The following is a 14,315-nucleotide window of genomic DNA, read 5'->3' as shown; positions in this document are numbered from 1 at the left end:
GGTGGTCTCTGTTTTTTTTTGTTCTCTCCATTTACCTATACCTTTTTGCCTCGAACCAAAACAGCTGCAAGGTGTAGTAAAAATTCAATTTATCTTTACTCTTCTACCACCTTCATCCACCTATCCAACCCTATTCCGGGGTTCGGTTCGTCTCAAGCTCTCTTTTTCCTTGCCGGCGAGTTGTTCGGTGCTTTTCACATGCTGGATGACTTCCGAAGAACTAACTCGCTGACTAACTCGTCTTGAAAATTTTCAGCTTCAAGTGGAAGAGTTTTTTTTTATTTTACTTCCCTCAACAATATTCCCGTTGCACGTGGGCACGTCTTTTGCGCTACTTTGGCGCTGGTTGGCTGGTGGTGGGTTGCCATCTTGTTCCGGTTCAGTCCGTTTGTTAAGATTTGTAAAGTTTTACTTACTGTCAATGGGTTTTGTCTTTTGGTTGGGAGGTTTTTTTCTATTGCCATTTTTTATTACACAACTTCGTGTCGTGATGGGAAAGCGCCCAATGGTGTACCGCTTGACGGAAGTAGTGCGTTTGCTTTGCGACGGTGTATGACAAGAAACTGCTTTGCTGGTTTTGTTTGACATCTGTTAGAAATAGTTTCTCTTCTGGTGTGTGTGTTCTTTCCTTCATTATTCTCCAACCCCTCAATCCAATCTTACATCCAGGCTCGCTCAATGCGGATGACGACTTACGAATTTCGTATGCAAAATAAGTACTCTATTCGAAGTGAAGGTTTTTGATTTTTTTAGAATTTTCTCATCTTTCCGTTTGCGCTTCCGTGGAAATCTAGCCACGCAGAACCATCGCAGTTTCATTTTTTTCTACGACGCCAAGGGAAATGGATTCTCATTTCTCACAGTCACTTTGTCACCAAGTGTCTTTTAAAGGTTCGCTGTGTCCCGTAAGGCAGCGAGGAGTGATTCTAGTGTGCCAAAAGCGATGGGAAAAGAATCACGTGAATCATTTCGCATCAAGCGATGAATGAGCATGGGATGGTGAGCTTAGTTCTAGTGACAGTTCCACGATGGTTCGGAATTAATTTATTATCAGTTCTCTTTTGTTGCAATGGTTGGTGCAATGGTTTGGTGCAGACGTGCCACACCAAAGCTCAAGCACGAAAGTTTACTTTGGTTGCACTTTTTATGCCTTTTTTTGCGAATGGTCAAAGAGAATAGCCAACCTTCTTGGATGGTACCACTATGGTACTACACCCCTTGTACCCGGTCACGTCCTGTCTCAAGTGTCCCCCGGTGTGAATGTCCCACAACGCGGGTGCAAAAGGAATTCCATAATTTATCATTGATTGAGTCTGTAAAATGAACCATCTCCAACTGGTAGCATCCGATGAAAGGATGAAAGTTCATTATGGTGGAAGCACTTTAATGAATAAAAATAAAAGGGACATGGAATGTGGATGCCAAGTCAAGCAATTTTCCACAGTTCCTCACTTAGACAAAAGGGGGAAGATCGTGACACAAACTCCTGATCTTCGACGGAATAGGACTGTATTACTCCTGTTCTTTAGCTACGGCGTTTCCTCTTTGTTCAAAGGGGGAAATTGAATTTCGTGTCCGTAGAGGATTTAAGTTTCTTTCTTTCTTTATTGATTGAGGCATAGGGACATCCTGTGGAGAATGAGGAGAAATCAATTTTCAAGGAATAACACTAATTATCAGAAGCGTTATGGTCGTATAATTGGATATCGTGTGGGTGAATTAATTAACTTCCATCTTTAGAGGTTTTCACAACATATAAATCTTTTTTGTAAGTACTATATGCTTTAACAATATTTTATTTGATATTTATCAAGTTACCCCGCCACTAAACGCTTAGCAATTGTCGCGTTTGCGAACGCAATTCAGAAAATTTTTGCAAAACTCCATATCCAACCAGGTTAGCTCGATTTTGTTGGTAATTACAAGGTAAACAAATACAAATTCAAAAATTAAATCGGTTGAGTGTCATTAAATATTGTAAAGTTTGAAAAAATCGAGTGCCTTTTTATTTTTTAAAGCACGTACGTGTTGTATATTATTATTGTGAATGTAAATACTATTTTTAAAACGGATGAATGACTGTTAATTCGAAAAAAAAATCTTATCTCGTGGACATTTCCCAAAAAGGCTATATATATCTGCTAAGGCTTTGGCTTTTTTTGGGAAATTTGGAAAAATTTATGAATTGATGTATTTTAATGCAAATTTGTTGAAATAAGTTTCTTTTCACTCAAATAATTCGTCTTAGGTTCTGTCTTATCGGATATTCACGAAGGTCCATAGCTAAATACTTGTTCTGGTTAACCCAGTAGTGATTCTGGCAATCGCCATCTTCCCCGCAAAATGTAGCAAAATGTATAAATTGATTTATTTTAATGCAAATTTGTTGAAATATTTTTCTTTACACTCAAATAATACTTTAAATGAAAAAAAGAATACAAAATAAAAAAATATAAAAAAATTCTATAAATTTGATAATTGTCTAAGGCTTATCCTTTTTTTGGGGAAATTTAGCAAATTTTATAAATTGATGTATTTCAATACGAATTTGTTGAAATAAGTTTCTTTTCACTCAATTAATGCTTTATATATAAAAAGAAAAATAATTAGGAATAAAAAAAATTCTATAAGTTCTATAAGTCTATTTGTTAAAATAAGTTTCTTAAATAGTTCTTTAAATAAAAAAAGAATACAAAATAAAAAAATTTAAAGAAATCTACAAATTTGAAAATCGTCTAAGGCTATAACGTTAGCTTTTGTTGGGAAATTTAGCAAAAATTTAAAATTGATGTATTTTCATGCGAATTTGTTGAAATGTTTTTCTTTTCCCTCAAATAATGCTTTAAATAAAAGAATGAATAAAAAATAATAAAAAAAAATCTATAAGTTTGATTCAAAAATATTTTTATTTATTTATTTCTTTTGCATGATCACGGCTTTAGCCGTATTGTCCACCGCAGAGGGCTGAAGTAATTATCATAAGGCATTTCCTCCTTGTCCTTTGCCTTATCCCGGACATACTAGGTTGTAAATGTTTTTTGCTATGGTTGTAGCTGGCCGCCATTACAGAAAACTTTCGTGGCGTCTAGTCGCGCTTTGAATAGCGATTTTTGGCTGAAAATACACGTTTAGCGACTTTTCGCATTTTTTTTTATATGGAGTTTCGAAAAATATTTCTGAATCGCGTTCGCAAACGCGACAATTGCTAAGCGTTTGGATACGGTGTTAGAATGCAACAATATTTTATGCAAAGATTAATCAGGAAATCAGTATTAGGAAAGGACATGTGCAAACATTGAAGTTCCATCGGCACGCAGAATAATGGCTCAAAGTGGTGTAAAATTAGTCACTAAAATATATCATGCCTGCTCACGGTTGAACACTTCGTGCTGTCATGGCCAGGTCAGCAAACCATTTCCATGTAACTCGGTCCAGGGTCGCAATTCTTCATTACCGGCTGCATCCCATCTTTGGCAGGTTTAGCTGTGCTCCTCTACGCCTCGTGCCGAATGGGGGTTCGGCTTGCTCGCCGTGTGCCTCAACGCATCATATCCTTGATGTCTCTGCCATCGTCAGGAACTCTGTTCCGTCGAAATGGTCAATTAGCTAGTGATTCATTTTTCTTCTCCGCATGTCCTGCTCAAAAACACCACCAAAGATAGTCCGTGGCTTCACCAGGAATGCCCGAGACTCTAGGCCATAGAGGACTACCGGTCCATGATACGTTGGCATATGCTCCATTTCGTATGTTGATGGAGTCTTCAGAATGTCAGATGACATTCAGGAGTCTTCAGTATGAGCTTGTAGATTTCATAGTAGGCACAATTCTCCTGCGGATGCTTAGGTTGTCATCTGAACTTACGATTGTACGAAGGCCGTACCTACCTCATAGATCATTTGACTTTGTCGATCATTTGTTTGTTCGAGATCAGTACTATCTAATCCTTAAGGCATTGCATTGGGTGTAAAATCTTTCACTACCATCTTTTTCACTTATGTACATAGTTACTCGGAGCTAACTACCATATCGATATATAAGAAACATTATCTCAACTTGTCGTAACTGATCAGATCTTCAGCAAACAGTTGATTGTAGAGAAGGTGATTAACGAACCAAAAACACAGAAAGGTATGTAATCGCCCTTTTATTTTTTTTTAAATTCTAGATTAAAGATTTCAATTCTAGATTCTAAACTCGTTCGGTATTGATATACAGCATCTTTTGTCACCTACCCAGGACCTTAGAATACCCCGCATTTGAGGAGTATAATATGTGTATTTATTAGTGATACAGTAACATGAACACCAAAACCACAATAGGAAACGCAACACAAAAACTAAGCTGCAAGTCGTTCTGTTGCCAGCGAATACTTGCCGTACGAAAGAGATTGCCGTCTCATGAAGGCTGATTGTGCGGAATGTTATATGCAGCATCCTTACACAGAATCACAGACGGAAGAAACCTAAAGTTGTCGCCCATACAGGGAGCACAACATCTACAAAATATGTATGAAGTCATCGACATAGACTAAAGCAGGTTAAACTAACTGTAAAGCAGTTCCTGTGCGGTCATCATCATCATCATCATCGTTGCAGTTGTCGTCCTGGCGATGGATTATGGTAGAACAATGGAGAGCAAATCGAGAGGAAAGCGGTGAAAAAATAATGAACAGGATGTGTCGGAACAAATGGAACCGATTCCCCCGAACCGAGGTAGGTAAAGAGACAGAGAGAAAGAGAGTTGCTTCGGATTGTGAAACCGTTCGAGCGATCAATGGTGTCCGGTACGTAGATGCGTTTGCGGTCGAATAAACAAAACATTGCAAGCAAAAATAATTATCATCAATTAATCTCTGTAGCCTTACAGGGGAACTACGGCAATCGGCTACACGGTTGCCAAAGCACTAGAACGAGCCCTTTTGACACCGTTGTTAAGGCATGTACACGCAGGTATGGTTGGTGTATTCTCTTTTGTCCAGCATTGAATGTTGCTGCTCCATAAGGCTTACTGCAGTACGACGACAATGGATGGCTTTGGCCTTGTGATGTCGCATTGTACAGCTCTAGTACATCGGTTTTCCCGCCGGGGGGAATTGGTACGCTCGGTGTCAACGTGTCCGGTGAACCGGTCGTCTCGAACGATAGTAATTAATCTCGCTCGAGCACTTGCACTTGGAACACACGCACATACATACGCACATACACACAAATTGGATGTCTTTCTTCGCAAGTTCTCCCCCCATCTTTCGCCAGAACAGCTTGTTCGGGGGAGAGTACAACCGTACCCATCCTGTAGCTCCGTTGGTTACTCCTTCCCAACCCAACGGAAGGGTTTTGTGTGTGCATTATTGAGCGGCAAAAAGCATCTCGCCTCAGCTTTGGAGACAGACATACCTTCTTCCTAGCCACTGCGGTATGGTTTATGTAACCGAGAAACAAGTAGATCGATTGTTTGGCACTTTATGAGTTGCTGCTGTGTGTAAAGCAGCCTCTAGTTGACGTTAGATAACCGAGAAGCAAGAACTCCCCACAACATTACCCCCAAGGGTACGCTTGTGCAGAACCAGCCACACTGTTCTTGCTACAGTGTAAAGTTGGAAGTAATGTGCATTGAATGCAAGCTGGCAAAATCGGAGTTCTACCCTACAGACCACATAATGTTGCAACTAATAAATTTGTTCAAGAAAACACGATACATTCCGTAAGCGTACGTGTTCATGTTACGCAGCAGAATATATCTTCCGTACAAACAAAAGAGAGAGAGAGAGAGAAAGAAAGGGAGCATTGCTTTACTTTCCCAGTTTGGAAGACGTTCGAGGTTTCCACCCATTGGTGAAATACACAATTCGCCCCCAAAAGTTTCAACTCACCCAACTACAATGATGCTATAAAAGCTCTAACGAAAATTTTGGTCAATGTACACCAACGCTACCAACCAAGACACAAGATGTGGACTGCCCAATTTGCCTAATGGTACTTGATTCCGTCCGTGTCGAGTCACTTCTCCGAACTTCTTCAATAAATTTGAACGTGCTGGAATGTTAAGCTGGCAACAGTGAACGTAGATCGTACACGATGGAGAGTAAAGTTTTTCAGGTGTTCATAAAGTCACAAATAAGATTATCTGGTAGATACGATCGACAGACTTTCCAGGGGGTTTTTTCATAACTTTTCCGATCGAAGCAAAATGTCCCTGGGAAGAAGGTTGCTCGAGGGATAAATTTCGCAACGGAATCAATGGTCAGTTTTGGGAGGAGATGCTTTTGTCCTCCATTTACTATTTAAAACTGTTACTACTAAATCCTACCCTACGGATTTGTTGTAAAAAATTGAGAAAAAAAATCATATTTATGGATAGAAATTATTCAAGGTTGGTCCATAGTTTATCCTTTCAATTATGACTTCAATGTCACACATTTGAACTCGGTTTGAAACGAGCTTTAATAGAAATTGGAAAATGTTTTAACCTTTTGATGTTATGACTTTTTAGCTAACTTCTAATAATTACTTACTCTCCTTAGAAAAAAGGTTACAAATATTGCAAAGTCCACTCTTTGAAGTCTTCGGAATGCTTTATCATGATTGAATTGAAGATATAAATTCCATTTCTATGACTCATGCCATTCCATCCAACAAGATACAACTATTTACATGCTACATAAACACTTATGTTAACTACCACTAAACAAACCTTTGCAAGGGTCGTATGGCGTTAGTAGGCAGATGTGACTTAGTTCCATATCATAAACATCAAAGCACCTGTCTCATTGTAGCTATAATGATCATTGAAATGGGTTGGCCCACACTACCGATGCAATATGGCCGTACGCAATATCATTTGTGAATGGGATTTTCCCGGCAATGGGTACAATAATTTAACGACCGTGACAGCATCTTTGTCCATATGACAAAAGTCTCACGTCAGCCAAAGGCTACGACGGCAATGCGAATAAATTCATTCATGGCCAGGAAGAGTGCAGGAGGTCCATTTCATGATTTATACAGATTAATTACTTCTTCTTCAAACGAGAACAGTGACCGTACGGACATCCTTCCGGATGAGTCTCGGTACGATTTCGGTAGTCGACGTAGGACTAATACACATTTCCCGCTCGAGAATTTTCCGCACATACGGATAATCGGGAAAATTACACTTCCGTCACGGTCGAAAGGGATTCCGGGGGCGGTGTCAGAAAACATATTTTACACTGATGGTTGTGGAACGTTTTTCGTTAATACCATTGCTCTTAACTTTTGGGCGCATCCAAAAATGCATCGAAAGCATCCGTACGACCCTTTTTCGTGGTCATTCAGCATGGTTGCGGCTTACATGAAACGTTCTCGATGAATGGGAAAAAAGGATGTGGTGTGATTTTGTTTCCTAAATAAACACACAAACACAGACATGAGGTCCACGCTGGTCGTTTTGCGTTGTTCGCAAAGGATCAAACCATTCTGACAGCGTTCAGGCGTTCGTTGAGTAACGAATGATAGACGTTATCCGTAAAAAAAACTCCCCACAATCTACGCTGTAATTAATGCCCATCTATTCCGATTGTTAAAACTCATCTTCTAAATATGTGCGTTTGAGGAAAGAGAGCAGCAAAAATTTGTCTGCAACTTCACTGTTTATCGGATTACGACACATTGTGATGGCAATCCAGCCCGGAATTGACTTTGGATCCTTTGGTTCAGTGTAGCTACGATGCTATTAGGGGCTAAAGGAAACCCGGTAGCCTCTCTCGTCACCACCATACGAGTTGAAGAGTGCCTAAGAACAAGTGCTTCGCAAACAGCAAAAATCCCAAAAACCAGACGACACTGCTACTACACGCAACTGCACCGTCTGCATGTGAATTTTCCCCAAAGGACTTACTGGTCCCGAACGCAAGCGTTCATGGTTTCGGGCTATTACTACACCAGCACACTAGGCACGCACTTGGGAAAACGGAGAGGTCATGTGCATCTACACTGGCCCAAAACGCAGCTACAGCAACAGTACCATCACCGGCTTGAATTAATGTTTGTAGCTCCAGTATGATCGTGCATGATGCGCAAGGATGGCACCGACCGACCGACCGAGGACATTTCCGAGGACTAGCGCGACCAGAATGTAAACCGATATGGAATTTAGAGAGGATGTTTCGTTGCTTGTAAATTGCGTACAGGCCGGTGCTCTTGCTCGGGCTAGAATAAAGGTACCATCATACATAACCATTGCAATAAGTGCATGTATTGAATGCATATTAGAAGCTACAGCGAAACTAGAACGAATGTTTTTAATCTTGCAATAACTCCTCTACGCTCATCCGATGCTAGTAAAATAAGCTTGGTATATGGTTTTAGATGATGTTTAAAAATATTTTAGTGAGTGCGAAATTTTTGGTAACTTAACATTTATATAAATTTTGTAGCAACGCAAAATTAATTTAAAATTGCTGTTATTCTAATGTAGGATTAATATTAATAATTAAAATCAGTATTCATAAATTAAATCAGTATTAATAAATTAAATTCACTAAAGCATTAAAATGCTTTAGTGAATATAATTAATTAAGTAAGTAATACAAGTAATGAATAAGGATCTTAAAATACGGTCCAGTATAGCAATAGATCTTAGCTCAAAACTCATCTGGACTAGTGATGGCCCGAACCTACCGAGTCGAATCCGTCTATAAGCAACCCGAGCCGATTCGGGTCGACCCGTAGATACAAGTAGGTTCAGTAGGTCCAGTAGGTGTAACGATTCCGGTAGGTGCAAGCTGCCATAAGTGAGTTCGGGTCGGATTTGGGTCGAAGTAGTTTCAGTAGGTCCAATGTGTTCAACCATAAGCGACTCCGACCCGTTCCTGCAGCGAGTTCGCGTCGGAACTATCGAACCTACTTATATTTACGGGTAGGCCCGAAGTCTCTGCACCCAAGGGTCGGAGTCGATTCCAATGCTGCTGCACCCGACTCCTGGTCGAGACATGAAATGAACCGTACGACCCATCACTAATCTGGACCTAAATTCTAGTAGTAGTCTCGATAAGAGGTAAAATAAGTATGGCTACGTTGAAGGCATAATGACACTTGACGGAGTATAGTAGTTTTATTTATCTGTATTAGTAAATTTTAAATTAGCGTATTATCGAAGAACGTATATTGATTATAATTTTCAGATTTTATATTTAACGCAATTGATACATGCCGTATTTCATCTATTTTTTTTAGATATTTCTACCTTAAACTACTAGAAACACGTGTTTCAAAAGGTTTGTTCTTCATAATTATGAACTTCACTTCCCAATCAAACAACTCGCCAAATAACCAACGATTGAAATTTAATTTACTTCCAAACGGTTTACATTGCATTCATTATCGAAAAGCGTGTACAGTGTTGATTGTTTTACAAATTTCTCTCGCACCAGAAGAAAAAAAAACCGCTCCGTTTTGAATTAAAATCGCGTTTACACTATCAAGATTCAACGACGTGGCCACTGCCTGTCTACTACATTGCTGTTCCGGTGGTGCTGTATACCCTCAAACTGTGGCTCAAAAGCTTGTGTTATTTCCTGGTGAAAAATTTAATTAAACAAACAATTTCCTTCGGTTGCGAAGCGGCAACATCATACTGCTGGGACGTGTTCAGCGAACGGCCGAAGCCAATCTCCGGCACACGGGGTGGACCGTTGTTACTAGATTTTTTCATTTTTTTTTGGTCCAGCTGTCCCACGTTTGCTTTCCCTAATGCGTCAGCAGAAAACACTCTCAAACGGCCCGAGATGGTTTTTCAGGGACGGCACAATTCCGTTTGTGCGTTTCCGACTCCTAGGGGGGCAAAATGACCTACAAGATAGGCCAGAGCGTTCTTAAATTCTAGCCGTTCTTGTACCGTACCACTTCTTTCGATGTTTCGATGCTCGTGTAGACATTTCCGGCCAGTTCCGGTTCGAATTGCCACTACCATCGAAAAGCGACCGGTCTTAGTGTTTTGGTACATGATTGGTTCTATGCAAATTTCAACCGATACAGGAGCAGGTTTCTTCATCTGACCCGAGCTGCTGTGCATAGGCGACCGGGATGCAATGCCAAAAACTCTGCATGTCGTAGTCCTGCTGGCAGGATTTTGCGTTTTTGGGAAACGGAATGAGTGTGCTTTGTGGAGTCTGAGTGTATGTGTGTTTTTGCGTGCATTGTGGGAATATGGTGAGGTATTCGATCCGTTTTCACTAATTTGAATTATGCAATGGTTTCGGTGCTGTCGCTGGAAGGCGTCGGTTTTGACGCGGGTGTTTGTGAAATCAATAATTCAGGCCAGATGTTTTTCCCCACTGCATGCGATCAAGCATTAGCGCTCGTTCATGGTAAGAATTGAACTGGTTGTTGGAGGAACAGATAAATTAGCATGATGTCATGTTTATTTGTCAAACGCTCTGAAATGAAGGTACGTTGTCCGTGGGCATTGAGCATTGTTGCGGTGGAACTGTGTTTAATATTAGAAAATATGTTCAATGTTTGAATTCGTAAAATAAATAATTTTATAGGGGATTTTTTTTAACTTGCATAAAAGCAGCCTGACTGTGTCGCTTAAGAGTGATTATTTCATTGAACTATGAATGAAATCATAGAGAATGCACAATAGATCCACAATGGCTCTTAGACACTAGATTTTCTCACATCTGTAGATGTTGTTAAAAAAGTAAAATTAATTTTATTTAACTTTACAACCTCCATCATCCTTAGACAGCCATATCTAATGGCTGGAAGATTAATGGTAAGAAATCGGGATCTTCGAATTGCTCCGGATTCAAATTATTCCTCCCAACACTCAACAATATATGACATCAAATCATTTTCACGAAAATCATCAGATTTTGAGCGAACTTCAATATGTATCAATCTACTTTCTGTTAGCTATAATGATTTTGTTGTCTAGTATTATTTAATAAACAATCATGGTACAGAACAGGATCGTTACCTAATTTGAAATATATACAGAATTCTTAGCTACAGCTACAGCCATTGCAATTAAGCAAATTTAATATTTATGGTATTCATTAGCAATTCTTGTTAAAATCAAGCGATTTTCAATTGGGGAACGGATACGAAAATGTTTAAAAAAAACCCCATTTATTATTTAGGAATTATCTTAAATTAAAAAATGCATTATTACATTTGCGTAATTTGTGCGACAGCAATCTAAGCAGATTGTTGTTCTTGATTGAAGAAACACAAACAATATACTTTACTCTCATTCCACAATTTCGTGGTTCTTTGGAAGTTCCGAATTGAATGAGAGCTTCAGAATTGCTTCGGAATTTAAAGCGAATTTAAAGTTGATCCGCAATCTACTCTAATCTTTCCAGGAATTGTGACTTGATTTTAATAGATGAATAGCCCAAGACTCATTCATAAAGGACAATACAAACGGATTGAGTTGTGCTTTATTGAATCTACTATGTCACTTTGTTGTAGAAATCAATTAATCTACGGTATAGGCAATATAATCAACAAAGGATGGAGTCGATTGTTAAATTCCAAAAACTTATTGTTGTAATCATACCAGGTACCACTTTAAAATTATACATTTATAATTACCTTGAAAGCATAATTAACTTGAAAGCGTAAGATGTAAAAGACGTGAGTGTATTTCGAAAGGTTAGTAAAGGTAAGTAAATGGAGGATAAAGATTACTCTATTGTAAAATAAGTATCCTAGGAATGTGGAAAACCACTTCAAAATTAAGGAAAACCGAAAGAATCCATTTCAGCAATGTTACAAACTCAGGTGAAAATATTTTTAATAGTTGTCTATTGATATATAACGATTGTTATTAAAGAAACTCAAAGATTTGTGATCTTCACACAATAAATTTACCCATTGCTTGCTTGGTATTACAAATTTCAAAGCACCAAGAACTTGCTTAACGACGGAAACGTTCCCCTTAAAGCGGATACCCTCCTATCCGATTTAGCCTTTTACTTCCATTCCGATGAACCGAACAATTTGGCTTCATTAATGGGAAATGCTGCTACAGCTGGTGTTGCTTCTGCTCGACACACAGCTGAACCACGGTGAAACTTTCAACCCACATAAACCCATCGAACCGCGGAATCACTAAACTCTGCGCGTCTTCTACGATCGGTGAGTATCGTTTGGTTTAGTTGAAAGAAAATTCTACTGCGGCGATAGTAAATTGAAGTTTAACTAAATTTTCATCATTCTTTGCCCCCCGCATTGCCCGGAACACGGTACCGTATTCGTTGGTGTTTTTCAGGACTTTGGCTTTGCCTTCGCTTTGACAGGTTACGGGACGGGAAGGGGAGTACATATATGAGCTGATGTGTCTTATCGATCAACACACACACACATTGCCCACGATGGCAAGATGCGACGGGGGGTGGTAAATATTGAGAACAAACGAGCACCGGAAGAAGGGGCTGAAAAGGGAAGAGTTTATCATCAAGTGTCTTGTGAAACCCGGTAGATGTAGGAATTTTATTCTAGCAGCGTGTAGGTGTGTCAAGCTTGGTTACGTTGGTTTTGTCGAATGACGTCGGCAGAAGAAGACATTCAAGGAGGGGGCGATTCAAGTTAAACGAATAGAAGAGGACGGTGCTGTGGGCCCATTTCCTCAGTAGCTTGATTTCACTTCTAAAACTTCACGGTTTGATTGAGTTTCAAGTGGAAAAAGAATGGAGAAAAGCGGAAAATCTACACACGCATACTTATCTGTATGTGTGTGTGCGTGTGTGTGTGTGTCTGGATGTATTTTCCCCATCCATTTGTGTGGAAGATTTCTAGCCTACACTGTTGCCAACGGAAAGATGGAAAAATGATGAAAAACGGTAGAAGAGATGAGAGTTATTCGTTGTTCGATCCAAACAGCCCCATCCTTCAGTGCTACAAATTGTACTTCAACTGAGACGGAAACGAGATCCCCCCATGGGAATCGTTTAGTGGGGGAAACGTAGACAGGAAAAGGAGTGGAAGTGAAAGTAGTGTTCCGTTCAGGCACCGAGGTAAGAAAAGATCCCTGCCGATAGGTGGAAGTTTGACGTTCGTAGTCAAAATCAATTTGCCATCGAAAAAAAAACGTTCCCCGTACGTTGGGGAAATAGATGGAAGAATGTATTTGTTAACTATAGCTGCGTGTGGAAAACATTTACACTCTTATGTGTGCATGTGTGCTTTTGCGTGTTTGTTCAGTGGGAAAAGATTTTCTTTCTTCGCATCGAACAAACAAAACAAAAAAAAAACATCGGTAATGGTGAAAGCTTATCGAAGAAAGCTGCTACCGAAGCTATATACCACCGTGGCTCCAAAGCCGTCTGGTGTGGTGAAAAATAACTCAATCTTACGTTCTACAAGTTGTAGCTTCTAAGGGGTAGAAAAGACAATTTCGCAAACTCACGATGATTGCCGTGCGTCAACGGTTGGGTGACCTTATTGCACGGGAAGTTTGTTTCTTTCTTTTTCGTCTTCCCCCTTTGAAGCAACAAGGTACACTGCGGAATATGGTACTTTGTAGGGTGAAATACACATTAGGTACATTATGAAAGAGTTTTGCTCCGTAATGTACTGTCTTGTTTAGTTTGGATGGTGAATGGTGTTTGTTGACATGTTGGCCATAAAGCAGGATGACAATTTAACTAATACAAATGAAAGTTGGGTTTTTCTTTTTTGTGATAAACACAACTTTATTAAATTGATTATCCTGAGCTTATCTGGTGACAGGAAAAGGCAAGAAGTGATTAAGATATGTTTCTGCCTAATGTGTTTTCTCACATGCGTTTAAAAGGAGGATGAAATGATGTCTTGTGTGAAAGCTGCTTTAATGTCGCGAGCAAGTGTATTATGTATTGGTTGATGCCGTTAATACAGTTCTCATAAACTTAAGCGTGACTTGTAATTAAGTTTGTTACATTTAATTAAAACAGTGATTTAACTTAATTCTGTTTTGTACGCATTATTCTATTGCTCTTAAAGAATTTAATTCTTTTTTGCTGATTCGTTTCAATGCTTTAACAACACTGGCACAAAATCGCAATCGACCAATGGAAAGCTCTCCGAACTCGTCTGTATGTTTCTGTATGCTGAAGGCACTGTCCTACGGGTTCATATGGGTAACATGAAAAGTTCCCTCCCCCACCCAGGTAAAGCAGAAAGTAAGCAAAGAAAGAGCAAAAGAAAAGAGGAATTTTATGTCACCGCCAAAGTACGTCAGCTGCAAGCCGAACGTGGTACCGCAGTTTGCTGCAACATCGTTTCTTATTGCGTCGTCTGGGATAGTCTGGACGTGATGAGACACACCATATGGTATACCGGGACGC

The sequence above is a fragment of the Anopheles funestus genome, chromosome 2RL (assembly GCF_943734845.2).
Source record: "Anopheles funestus chromosome 2RL, idAnoFuneDA-416_04, whole genome shotgun sequence".
Taxonomy (NCBI): Eukaryota; Metazoa; Arthropoda; class Insecta; order Diptera; family Culicidae; genus Anopheles; species Anopheles funestus.
Note: the sequence above shows the minus strand (reverse complement) of the source record.